The following is a 13,624-nucleotide window of genomic DNA, read 5'->3' on the forward strand; positions in this document are numbered from 1 at the left end:
CTCTCACATCATCCCTGAAGCTTTTCAATTCGGTTATGTCTTGACTCATGGTTGCCATCATTCCTTCTATCCGGTTTAATTGATCTTGAAATTGTTGGTTCGGATTAAGTTGGGTAGGTTGATTATTTTGGCTATGATATGATGGTTGGGGGTAAGTGTTTTGTGTGGTTTGGTATGATCTTTGGTTGGAGTTTTGGTATGTGGAATTGTTATGTTGGTTGTGGTTGTAAGGTTTGTGGTTTTGTGGTTGGGTTTGTTGGTTCCCCCACCCAAAGTTTGGGTGATTTTTCCATCCTGGGTTGTAAGTGTTGGAATGTGGATCATATGATTGCCTTTGTTGGTTTCCCACATAGTTGGCCTCTTCCCAATCACCTCCTTCAATGCTTACTTCCTCTTGATCTTGTGTGTGTATTGCAGCCACTTGCTTTGTTTCTAATTGCCTGGTAAGCTCTGCTAGTTGCTTGGCAAACACCTTGTTTTGGGCTAGAATTGTATCAACATGGTTCAGCTCCATGACTCCCTTAGTGTTGTGCCTTTCTGATGCATAGTAGTACTCATTCTCAGCCACTGTCTCAATCACTTCAATGGCCTCTTCCACAGTCTTTTTCCTGTTCAATGAACCTCCTGATGAATGGTCTACAGCCTTCCTTGATTCATAAGAGAGTCCATCATAGAAAATATGCAATTGCACCCAATCATGGAACATGTCTGGTGGGCATTTCCTTGTCAAGTCCTTGAATCTCTCCCATGCCTCGTAGAGAGTTTCACCATCTTGTTGTCTAAAAGTCTGAACCTCAGATCGAAGCCTATTGACCTTTTGTGGGGGGTAGAAACGTGCCAGAAACTTGCTTTCCACCTCATCCCATGTTGTTAGACTCCCCCTTGGGAATGATTCCAGCCACTTAGCTGCCTTGTCCCTAAGTGAAAATGGGAACAAAAGCAGTTTATATGCATCTTCCTGGACTCCATTGGACTTCACAGTGTCACAAATTCTCAGGAATTTTGTGAGATGTTGGTTGGGATCTTCATTAGCACTTCCACCAAATGAACAATGATTCTCCACCAGTGATATTAGCTGTGGTTTGAGCTCGAAATTATTGGCCTGAATGGGTGGTTTCTGGATGCTGCTACCACAATTCCCAGAGGTTGGGTTTATGTATGAACTAAGAACCCTCCTCTCAGGAATGGCATTGTTTCCATCGGCTCTCTCATGGTTGTGAACTTCTCTATCCATGTTGAGATCTAAAGCTTCCTCAAAATTGTCCTCAGATTCTCCTTCAGATTCCTCTTCTCCCACTACTCTTTTCCCTCTTGCTTCCCTTCTAAGTCTATGAAGGGTCCTCTCTGGTTCGGTATATGGAGGAGTTGATGTCTCTCCTCTCCTACCTGTCATACAAGAACACAACACAGGCAACAAACAAGTGAAATACTCTTGGTTAATGGAAGAGTATGGTTAGAGCAATTGAGGAATTAATTCAAACAGTTAGTGAGTCAGTGAGTTAGTTGCTTGAATTTAAAGGCATAAAGAAAGAAAGCATGTAACAGAGTGCAAAAATTAAAATTCAACAAATAACTTGTACTGAATTATTCAAAACAGAAAAAAAATGCTCAATCTAGTTAACTTCCAATTTGAGAATTGTCAATCGAAAACCAATCCCCGGCAACGGCGCCATAAACTTGATGCGCATAAACTAGTTATGCTACGATTTAGGAAATTGCACGATCGGCAAAATTCCTTCCGGCAAGTGCACCGGTTATCGTCAAGTAAAAACTCACAATAGAGTGAGGTCGAATCCCACAAGGATTGGTTGAGTGAGCAATTCGGATTAGAAGTGTGTTCTAGTTGAGCGGAATCAAGATTGAGATGAGAATTGCGGAATGTAAAATTGGCGGGAAAAGTAAATGACAAGAAATTGAAATGGCGGAATCTTAAATTGCATGAATTAAAGAGCAGAAACTAAATTGCTGAAATTAAAAGGGAATGGGGGTGATTGCATGAATTGAGTTGCAGAATGTAAAGAGAAGATGTAAATCAGAATTGGGGGATTCATTGGGTTATAGGAGATATTGAGATCTCCGAATCAAAACATGTTTATCTCTTCCTCAAGAAATGCGTTCATTGAATTTTGCTTGGCAATCTTATATGATTGGATCCCAATCCCTTGGCTCACCAATTCTCTCTAAAAATGAACAAATTCCCAATCCCTTGGTTTAAATGTTCATAAGAAGAGATGATGCTCGATCACTGATTATACCACACAGTTTCATGAACCACAATTTGGTAGGATTACATGTCACAATATCCATCCAAACCCCAATCCAATTCACTGTGAGAAAGCTTCTCTAGCATGAATCCTCCATTCCTTTCCCAAGGTTCCGAAGGATTCCAATTATGGGTAGTTTCTTTCCCAAGACAACTACCCAATGGAATTAGATCGAGAAGCTTTCTAACAAAATTCAAGAGAAAAGATTGAAGAAGAAGATAAACTATTATTGATTCATTGAATTACAATAGAGCTCCCTAACCCAATGAAAGGGGGTTTAGTGAGTCATAGCTCTGAATTCAATTACAAAGATATGAAAACTAGCTCAAAGTGAAGGTAAAAGTGAAGGTCAAGTCCTTTCTCACTTAAATTCTATCCTATTTATACACTTTCTATATTGAGCTTCTGTTGTGTTTCTTGGGCTTTGAGGCCTCTCCCTGCTTTCCTTTTGCCTTGGGTTTATGATCCATAATCTTGATGAGGCTGCTGATCCAAATTCTGTAACATTCATTGAGCCAACTTAGTGATAATCAAATAATGGCACATGACTCAATAAATTGAAATTTCAGACTCATCAATCCTTCAGGCCCAATCCCATAAACCATGATATTCAATTGGGTTTCATACCAGAATAAGTTTAAGTTAATGTTTGTGCTCAAATACTAACTTAAACCACAATATTTTTGGTCCAGAAACCTTTTCCAAGAGTGGCGTTTAAGTTGCAGTTTAAGCTTAAACGCCAGACACTTCCAGTGAGGCCTTTTGTAGAAGCACGTTTAAGCTTCAGTTTAAGGTTAAACTGAAGCTTAAACGTGGAAATGGAAGAAGGCAGCCCTGGAGAGTCATGTAGTCGAACACGTTTAAGCTTCAGTTTAAGGTTAAACTGAAGCTTAAACGTGGATATAGGAAGGGCAGCCCTGGAGGTCGAACACGTTTAACCTCCAGTTTAAGGTTAAACTGGAGGTTAAACGTGGAAATGGAAGGAGGCATCCTGGAGGTCGAACACGTTTAACCTCCAGTTTAAGGTTAAACTGGAGGTTAAACGTGGAAGCTTAGAAGGGTGGCCCTGGAGGTGTCGAACACGTTTAAGCTCCAGTTTGAGGTCAAACTGGAGCTTAAACGTGGAAATGGAGAGAGCAACCCTGGAGGAGAAAACTTGGTCGAACACGTTTAAGCTCCAGTTTGAGGTCAAACTGGAGCTTAAACGTGGAAATGGCTCCCTGGTGCTTTTCCCATTCTGGCGTTTAACCTCCAGTTTAAGGTTAAACTGGAGGTTAAACGTGGAACTCCTTCCTGAGTGGCATTATCATTCTGGCATTTAACCTCCAGTTTAAGGTTAAACTGGAGGTTAAACTTCAATTCCAGCATTTCTTAGCCTTCCTGATTCTGGCGTTTAAGCTCCAGTTTAAGCTTAAACTGGAACTTAAACTCCACATGTGATATTCAAGCTTCCTTTATTGATTTTGTTGCTTCCTTGCTTAGCCTCTTCTTCCCTGAAATCATCCAAACAATTGCATCAAAGTCTTGCAAAATTTCATGAGAAATCTTCCATTCATAGCATTCAAGTAATATAACTAAAACTCATGGAATTTGCATCAAAATCATATTGTTTGGATGGTTCATTGCTTTGTTATTCTTTTAACCATTCTTGGTTACTTTAAGCTCAAGAAAATGCATAAAACCACTAAAACTAACAGAAAAATACTAGTGAAACTAGCCTAAGATGCCTTGGCATCACTTATAGCACGAAGATTCTGATTAAGAGATCAAAGAGATAATCATTTAATCGAAGGTAGAACGGAAGTGGTTGTCAGGCACGCGTTCATAGGGAATGATGATGATTGTCACGTTCATCACATTCATGTTGAAGTGCGAATGAATATCTTAGAAGCGGAATAAGTTGAATTGAATAGAGAAACAGTAGTACTTTGCATTAATTCATGAGGAACAGCAGAGCTCCACACCTTAATCTATGGAGTGTAGAAACTCTACCGTTAAAAATACATAAGTGAAAGGTTCAGGCATGGCCGAATGGCCAGCCCCCAAAACGTGATCACTATGATCCTAAGATGAACTAAAAATTATAAGATGTCTAATACAATAGTAAAAAGTCCTATTTATACTAAACTAGTTACTAGGGTTTACAGAAGTAAGTAATTGATGCATAAATCCACTTCCGGGGCCCACTTGGTGTGTGCTTGGACTGAGCTTGAATGTTACACGTGCAGAGGCTCTTTCTGGAGTTGAACGCCAGGTTGTAACGTGTTTCTGGCGTTCAACTCTGGTTCGTGACGTGTTTCTGGCGTTCAACTCTGGTTTGTGACGTGTTTCTGGCGTTTAACTCTAGACAGCAGCGTAGAACTGGCGTTCAACGCTCTTTTGCATCATCTAAACTCGGCCAAAGTATGGACTATTATATATTGCTGGAAAGCCCTGGATGTCTAATTTCCAACGCAATTAGAAGCGTGCCATTTTGAGTTCTGTAGCTACAGAAAATCCACTTTGAGTGCAGGGAGGTCAGAATCCAACAGCATCAGCAGTCCTTCTTCAACCTCTGAATCTGATTTTTGCTCAAGTCCCTCAATTTCAGCCAGAAAATACTTGAAATCACAAAAAAACACACAAACTCATAGTAAAATCCAGAAATATGAATTTAACATAAAAACTATTGAAAACATCCCTAAAAGTAACTAGATCCTACTAAAAACATACTAAAAACAATGCCAAAAAGCGTATAAATTATCCGCTCATCACCTGGCCTTTCAACAAATGGGGACTCGATATACTCGGACCATTTTGTACAGTACCGGGTCAGGTAAAGTTCCTAGTTGTTGCAATTGACTATTTTTCAAAATGGGTTGAAGCCCAATCTTTGGCGAAAATCACATCCCAACAAATTATCTCTTTCATTTGGAGAAATATTATCTGCCGTTTCGGCATTCCCCAACACATTATCACTGACAATGGTCGCTAGTTTGCCGATCAAAAATTTCAAGCTTTTTTGCAGGGCCTCAAAGTCAGACAGCACTTTGCTTCCGTCGAGCATCCTCAGACAAACGGACTCACGGAGGCAGCAAATAAGGTCATATTACATGCACTCAAAAAGAAACTAGATGACACCAAAGGGCTATGGGCCGATCTAATACCTGAAGTCATTTGGGGATACAACACAACACAGCAATCATCAACCAAGGAAACACCATTCCGTTTGGTCTACGGCTCCGAAGCTATGATACCACTAGAAGTCTCGCAGAAGTCGCTCAGAGTTCACCTCGATCGCCAAGATGAAGCTCGGCAAATCGACCTTGATGTCATTGAAGAAATAAGAGACCTATCCACACTACGCTAACTCGCAACACAGCAAGCACTTGCCCGTCAACATAACAGATCATTAAGAAGCCGAACATTTACAAAAGGCGATTTGGTGCTTCGCAAAACGGAGGTTGCACGAAAACCACCCACCCACGGAAAGCTCGCCACAAACTGGGACGTCCCGTACCGAGTAACAGAAGTCCTCGGCAACGGAGCTTATAGAATAGAAACTTTAAATGGTACAGTCTTACCTAATACTTGGAATGTTTCCTCTCTAAAGAAATTTTATAGTTAAAAGTCGGGGACAGGCTTGTACTCTTTTTCCTACTACCAAGATTTTTCCCAAACAAGGGTTTTGCTTGGAGAGGTTTTAACGAGGCTAGCCTACCTGCACCTTTGTACCCAAAGGTTCATCAAAATTAATGCATACAGTCTATCTGCAAACATAAACTAAAGCTCTATGCATCAATTATCTTCGCCTTCTCAAACTTCAACTACAATCGCAAACTTCGTCTACTATCAAAATCCAAAAATGACGAACATATTTTTTCAAATCCAAAAATACTCGGCATTACTATAGTGAACAAATACGGAATATTCTGAAATAGATATTCCAACCAAATAAGCAAATAGCTTTTTTCAAAAGCATTCAACCAACAACACCAGCAATAACATATCAAAAACATTCAAACAAATCCATTAGCATAGCTACTACAAGTACTTATAACAAAGTCTAAAACATTACAATCCAAACCATAACTTCAAAAACAACCAAAACATTCATCAGAATGGAACATATACAAAATATCAAGAACACAACCTACACATTCTCAGCCTCATCTTCAGCAACACCATCATCTTCAACCATTTTTCCGTCACGAACAATTTTCCTAGGATCCATCTGAGACAGATCAGCCTCCGGAGCTAAGAACTTCGCCTGCAAGTATGCCCTTTCAAACCCTTCAACAAAGGAATCCAAAATCTCATCACTCTTCTTGTTTTCCATCTCTTTAAGCCGAGCAGTAACCTCAATCAACCGAGATTCCATCCTCGCCAAATCACTTTCCTTTTTCTTCAAATCTTTGACATCCTTAGCATAATTATCTTTAGTCTCCTTCATCAACTTCTCAGCACTACTCAACTTATTCTCAAGCTCGGCAACAACAGATTTAGTCTTCCTAAGTTCTTCTTTCACCAAAGAAAGATCCTCCTTCTCCACAGAAGCCCTTTTGTGCTTTAACTCTTGGCTCCGCCCAAGATTGGCTAGGCGCAAACCCACAACCTAAGAAAAAATTACCAATACAGCTCAAAAACAAATTTTTCCTACAACAACATAAAAGAACAAACAAACTCAGAACATACCTGCATGTATTGCCCGATCACCGGTTCCCCAACCTCATTCGCAAGAGAGACATCGGCAGCAGATTGACAATATTCGTCAACCACAGCCATATAGGGATACTCCTTCCCCCACACAGATAAACCCTCGCTTGTCTCAGACACCTCATGAAGCTTCTTCTGGTTACCCAAAAAAGCTTGTATCTCTTCCAAAGGAACCCCACGCTCCTTCCCACTCGAATCCTTGGACACCTCCACAACCTCAGATTTTCGCTTCTTTACAATTACCTTCATATGCCCACGCAAAGGCTAGCTAACTTCTCCAGTCACAGCCACTTTTTCACGATTTGATGAGGATATCTCTTTTTCTAAATTCTTGTTCTTGAATCGAGATCTAAGTGATGCAGCCGAAACACCAGGATATTTACCACCTACAAAAAACCAAACACAACCTATCAGAAACATATACGAAAATGATAGATAAGCAAAACAGAACCCTAAACTCACCCAGGTACTCTACAACGAATCTCTATCTTCCTCCCACTTCAATAACTCATACATAGAAATCAAATCCATACGACCAATATTTTCAACCAAGAACTCAATCAAGCAAACATTCCTCAGAGATATAACCTCGGGACCGAATATGTTCTGAGGTTCCGAGCACCACCACAATGGAAACTTCTCGGCCAAATACTCATCAATATAAAAAGGGAATTCCTTTTTCAAGTTTCTAACTTTCAGATACATTTCTTTGAAATCCTTAAACGAAGATTTATACAACCTGAAAATGCCAAAGCCAGGAGTACTGTTAAGATTAATCCATCCTCCTTTCCAAACCCCCTTTGCTTGAAACAAAGAGAAAAATAAATCCACTGATGGCGTCTCTTCCAGGTATTCCATCAAAATCTCAAACGAACAAAGAAAAGCCCAACCATTTGGGTGAAGTTGGGACAGAGCACAATTTAACTGCCTCAATACCCGACACTCGAAATCAGTAAACGGCAACTTTACTCTCAGTTCCTCTAGCACACAACTATGCATGTAGAAAAACTCAAACTCTTTCCCTCGATGATACACCCTGTCATCTACAATACACGGTAAAAACTCAACCTGCAAACCAGAACCTACCCTTACCACCCTTCCCACATCCACCTCCTTCACCGCAGCTTCATCAAGAAACAACGACACTCGAGATTTCACATCATCATTAACCCACTCATCAAACCAGTCAATCTCATCCTTCCCTTCTTTTTCAAACCCCATTACGAACAAAACAGAAGGCAGCACAGAGATGGGAACGAAAGCACAAGAAGAAAAATTAGAAGCAGAAACATAAAACACACATACCTCTCTTACTCATTCTACCTTCAAACAATAAGAAAAAACAAACGGCAAAATGAAACAAAGCAACAAATGGAGCATTAAACAAGGGAATAAGAATAACATCACAAATCAAAGCTTCAAAATGGTCTAACTGCTCCTCAGTCACGTCAAACGACGCAGCAGGCATTGGGAAGATACCACAACTTTAAATGCAAATAAATAACCCTCTGTCCTCAGTAAAAGGGGAACGTTACACCCCACGTCACTAAAAACAAATATTTTATTTTTAATGAAGTAAGTTGAACTGGGGGCTCACTCAATAACTCGTCTGACTGAGTTATAAATAAGCTCAACCTGCTTCATTAAAAATTTTTCCCTCAGGTCAAGCTTGGGGCTGTGATATGGTCGGCCTTAAATGCGAGCTATAACTCGGCGTTATAGTCGTTGTCACTAAGAGCTGTAACTGTCACCCGTTATAAGCTCGGCCTTTTATGAACCATAACTCGGTCAGAATAATACCCCTACTGTAACCGACGTTCTAACGGCATATCGATCAGTTACAATATCAATCATTTCAAAACTGACGATTAATGCCAAGAACATAACAGACGACGAACTCATCATATAAAGGAAGGTAAAATGCTCTACCAAAGTAAGTTTTTAAGAGAATACAATATACTGACTTAAGCTTCGAAGTGCCTTTGCAGGTACACTCCCTCCTTTTTTTTCTGGCTCATACTCTCATATCTCCTCGGAAAGAAGAAAGCTCGGACTCGGGAATCAGGTACTCAAGCTTTGTGGTAATAGCTCGGAAATCAATAACCGACCTATTTCACAGGCAAGATCAGATTACTTCTCCATAACCAAAAATAATACAACACCATTGTCCGTTGCTAAAAAAATCAGCCCTTGATATATCAAGAACTTATCAAACCCAACGACGATTATTCAATTTGAACAAAGAAAAAAGTATTCGCCACTTGGACAAATTATATAAATAACGAAATATCCTACTCACCTACTTTCATTTTTAATGAATATAATTAAATTCGGAGATAAAAAATAAACACAATAATATAGCGATACATCACATGAAGGTGATTTTTTTTGGTGTCTGCATGAAGGTGATTATTTTAGTATATATGTATATATATATACAAGTATATTTGTTATTTTTAAATATACAAACAAAAAAATAATTTAAATTGATCAAATAATTAATTTATTTATTTGTTTAAATAAATATTAAAACTTTAAATATCATCTTATATATACAGTAATTTATAAATAAGCAATAGATCTTTAAATAAAATTTAAGGTTAAGTATGATTTTGGTCCCTAAGGTAGGGGTTGAAAATTTATTTTGTCAATGGCCTTTTTTTCGCTACAAAATGATCCCAAAGGTTTAACTAAGTTTTAAAAATCGTCCTTTTTACCAAATTTTTTATTTTTATTTCAAAAATACCCTTAACTAAAAAAAAAGAAAGAAAAGAAACACAGGTTAAGGGAAAAGGGGGAGGGTATCAGCTGGAGGGGGGTTGGGTTTTGGTTCAGGGAGAAGAGAGGCAAGGGAAGGCAAGGGGAAGGGGAAGGGCCACCGCCGCTGCTCCTCGCCGCCGCTGCTCCTCCTCCTCATCGTTCAGTCCTCGCCGCTGGATCTCACCGTGAGGGTGGACGTCGCTGCTCTTCTCCCTCGCCGACGTCATCACCTCGCCTTCGCCTTCATCGTCGCCTCACCCTCATCTCGCCGCACCTCCTCCTTGCCGTCGCACCTCGTCTTGCCGCAGCTCTTCTTCGCCATCACACCTCGTCTCGTCATTTGTTTTGGTAATTATATTTATGGATTTTTTTGTTTTTGTAATAGAAGATGAATTTGGAAATTTTTTATTATTGTAATTGCATGAGTTTTGATAATGAAAGAGGAAGAATTTTAGTTTTGAATTTTGTTGATAATTCTGAGTTTTGATTGTTCTGGTTTTCTAAGTTCTGATTTTCTAAGTTCTGGATGGTGGTAGGTTTTGAATTTTGTTGTTCTTATGATTCCATTATCATTGTTGTTGTTCTTATTCTTCTTATATTTCTTCTTATGATTCTATTATTGTTACTTGATATTTATTCTATTAGTTAGAATTTGTTAGTATAAGCTGTTATTTCTCTTTGTATAGAAACTTGTTAGTAGTGGGTTTGATTGAAATATTTAGAGCTTTGACATGAAAATCAAATTGTAAAATGTTTACCATTCTACCTGTATAAGGAGAAGGATTTGCTTTGGCTGAAATCTGGTTGACACTATGAGAATGAGGCACATCTTGTTTGCTGAGTAGGTCTAAAGGAGCTTCTCGTTGCTCTAGAGTGAATTCATTAATGGTTGATTCACCTCTAACCAATTGTGGAACATTGAAATCATCATTTTCATCTTCAGGATTGTCTGATGCAGTCATACAATTGAGGACATGAGACTTTTTCTCAAATCGGGGTTTGAAGTTAGGTGGATAACCATGCTTCTTATAGCAATTATCCACGATGCATCCTGATTTTCCATAATGAGTGCACTGCAATTCGATGCGATTTTGCCCCCCCTTTTTAGACAGATTTCTACCTTTGTTGTCAGGCTGAGAAGAGGCTACCAAAATCTTAGCATCTAAGGCATTATCAAAGCTAAACAGCTGCCTTTCTTGCTGAGTGATCATTGACAGAATTCTGTTCAGACTAGGCAAATCATAAATTAACATAACCTGGGACTTAACAGTAGAATATTGCTCTCCAAGACCACGCAAAAACTTGGTGGCTTTGTCCTCTTCCTTATGTTTCCTAACAATGCCTAAGCTACATTCACATTTAACACAATCACAACCAGGTATACTTCTAAAATCATCAATCCCTTCCCAAAGATTTTTCAGTTTGACAAAATAAGCTGTAACAGACAAATCCCCTTATTTTAGTGCATAAACCTCCTCATTCAATTCAGATACTCGAAACCTATCACCCTGATAGTAGCGATGCTTATGGTCATTCCATAATTCGTAGCCTATGTTGTTCTAAAGAACACTCTAATAGATCTCTAGAATAAGGGAAAGGTTAATCCAAGCAACTACATAGGTATTGCATCGTTGCCATGCCTTGAAATCAGGATCAGTTTTCTCAGGTTTCAGGATAGTGCCATCAATAAATTCAATTTTATTTTTGGATGTAAGAGCATTAGTCATAGCTTTGCTCCACGCACTGTAATTTGAACCAGTAAGAATTACATTGGTAATAGGTATACCTGGATTTTCAGAAGCAAGTATGTAATAAGGACTTGAGAGATCTTGATTCGGATTTGTCTTGTTGATATGGCTCTGGATCTGTGCCACTTGACTACAGAACGCTGCAAATTGTTGCATGTCCATCGTAGGACCACCTCCTATGGATCCATCACTTGAATTTGATTTTCCTTCTATTTCTGCGAAGATGCCAGAAGCGGTTGTAACCTTTCTCTCTTGATCTCGTTGATTGAAAACTCGTTATCTCTCCTTAACGGGAAGACAGTGAGATAACAAAGCTCTCATCAAACTCTACGGTGTGAGTTCAAGAAAGAAGAAGAAAAGAAATATATGAAGAAGAGGAGCAGATGCTGATATTTCAAATAGGTATGAAGAAAAGGAGAAGAAATTGCGTAAGTTCAAATCAAACGAAGAAAAAGGGGGAAAAAGATTCACGATCCAAGAACCGCGAACAAGCGCTTCAACTGTGAAGCTGGACTCATCATCCTTCTCTAATCACGTCAACAAATTGTGAATTGGAGAGCAAGTTTCTCATCCTTCAATTAGGATCTCAACGTTCCTCCATCCACGCTTACCGCACCATGTGAAATTTGCATGTGAGCATGGAGAAGAACAAGAACAGAGAAGTCAAGAAGGAATTGAGAATTGAACTTGTATAATAATGAGACTCAAAGAATACAATGCTACAATTTGCTATTTATACAAATACTACTTCTAACAGAATTGTATTGCTGCATTAACTAACTATACAGCTCAGCATGTGCAATCAAACCCACTACTAACAACTTTCTATACAAAGAGAAATAACAGCTTATATTAACAAATTCTAACTAATAGAATAAATATCAAGTAACAATTATTGTTCTTCTGATGATGATGATGATGACCATGATGATAATGGTGGTGGTGGCGGTGAGTTTTGGTTCAGCTTGGATTTCTGTTTTGCTTTTGGTTGATTTTGGATAAGTTCTGATGATAATGATGACAACTATGATAATAATGGTGGTGGTGGTGAGTTCTAGTTCAACTTGGGCTTCTGTTCTATTTCTAGTTAATGTTGATTGATTTTGGGGAAGAAGGAGGAAGGGTATTTTCGTCAGAATGACGATTTTAAAACTTAGTTAAACCTTCAGGACTATTTTGTAGCGAAAAAAAGGTCGGGGACGAAATAAATTTTTAACCCCTACCTTAGAAACCAAAATCATATTTAACCTTAAAATTTAAATCTACGATAAATTATAATCTTTAACCGGCAGATTAAAGAATATCGTGGATATATATATATACACAAACGACATATGCATCCTTTTTAAGCATTAACAACCATTAATACAACAATTACGGCTAACTAAGATTTTTATGTTGCACCTGTATATAGTATATACTATATAGTATAGGTAACTAGAATTTTATGCCAAACTAAGAAGTAAAAAGAATGCTATTTTGTTCGCCCACAATGTCAACTATGCTGCATAAGCTTTACAATAACACATACATGAAATAAAAATTAATTTTTTTAATCATAAAATTATTGACTCCGTACATATCTTAATTTGAAGGATCAAGATAATGTTCTGCAATTCTTTTAAAATGTCCATTGAAGCAAATTACTAATTAACCAATATATATGACTCATATATAGGGCAGCGATTAATATTTTGATATTTGTTATAATGTCTAAAAATTATTCTCTATTTATTAAAAAAAATAAATAATTAATTTTAAATTTAAAAATATAAAAATTAAAAATTTTAAAATTAAAAGATAATTATTCAATTCAGTTTCCATAAATTTTAAAAGTGAACATTTTAAAATTTAGCGTCTATTTTTTAGCGTGTAATTCATTAACAGAAATTGCTAACTTGACATGTTAACTCATACATATAACCGTTAAATGTATACGTATTCGAGGAGTACAAAACAATTTTTGGACTTGTTAACAAAAACGTCGTCCATAGATGATTTCCTGCATTGCGAGACACTATGATGATTTCTAAGATTATTATTATTACTTGACACTATTCTTCATAGATTTATGTAGACCTAGAGTTCATTCCTTTCCATGCTGCAATTTCTTCTTTCATCAGGAAAATTATCGGGAATCATGCGGATTTAATCTTC

The 13,624-nt window shown here is 38.1% G+C and overlaps 1 non-coding gene across 1 annotated transcript; it reads left to right on the forward strand.

Moving 5' to 3' along the window:
* The first annotated feature begins 704 nt into the window (after positions 1-704).
* Positions 705-808, forward strand: LOC148570623 (small nucleolar RNA R71). The gene has a single exon (XR_015909026.1). It is a non-coding gene; the product is annotated as a small nucleolar RNA R71 (small nucleolar RNA).
* Positions 809-13,624: the final 12,816 nt, after the last annotated feature.

This window comes from Arachis ipaensis, chromosome B3 (assembly GCF_059453495.1).
Source record: "Arachis ipaensis isolate K30076 ecotype BB chromosome B3, ASM5945349v1, whole genome shotgun sequence".
NCBI lineage: Eukaryota > Viridiplantae > Streptophyta > Magnoliopsida > Fabales > Fabaceae > Arachis > Arachis ipaensis.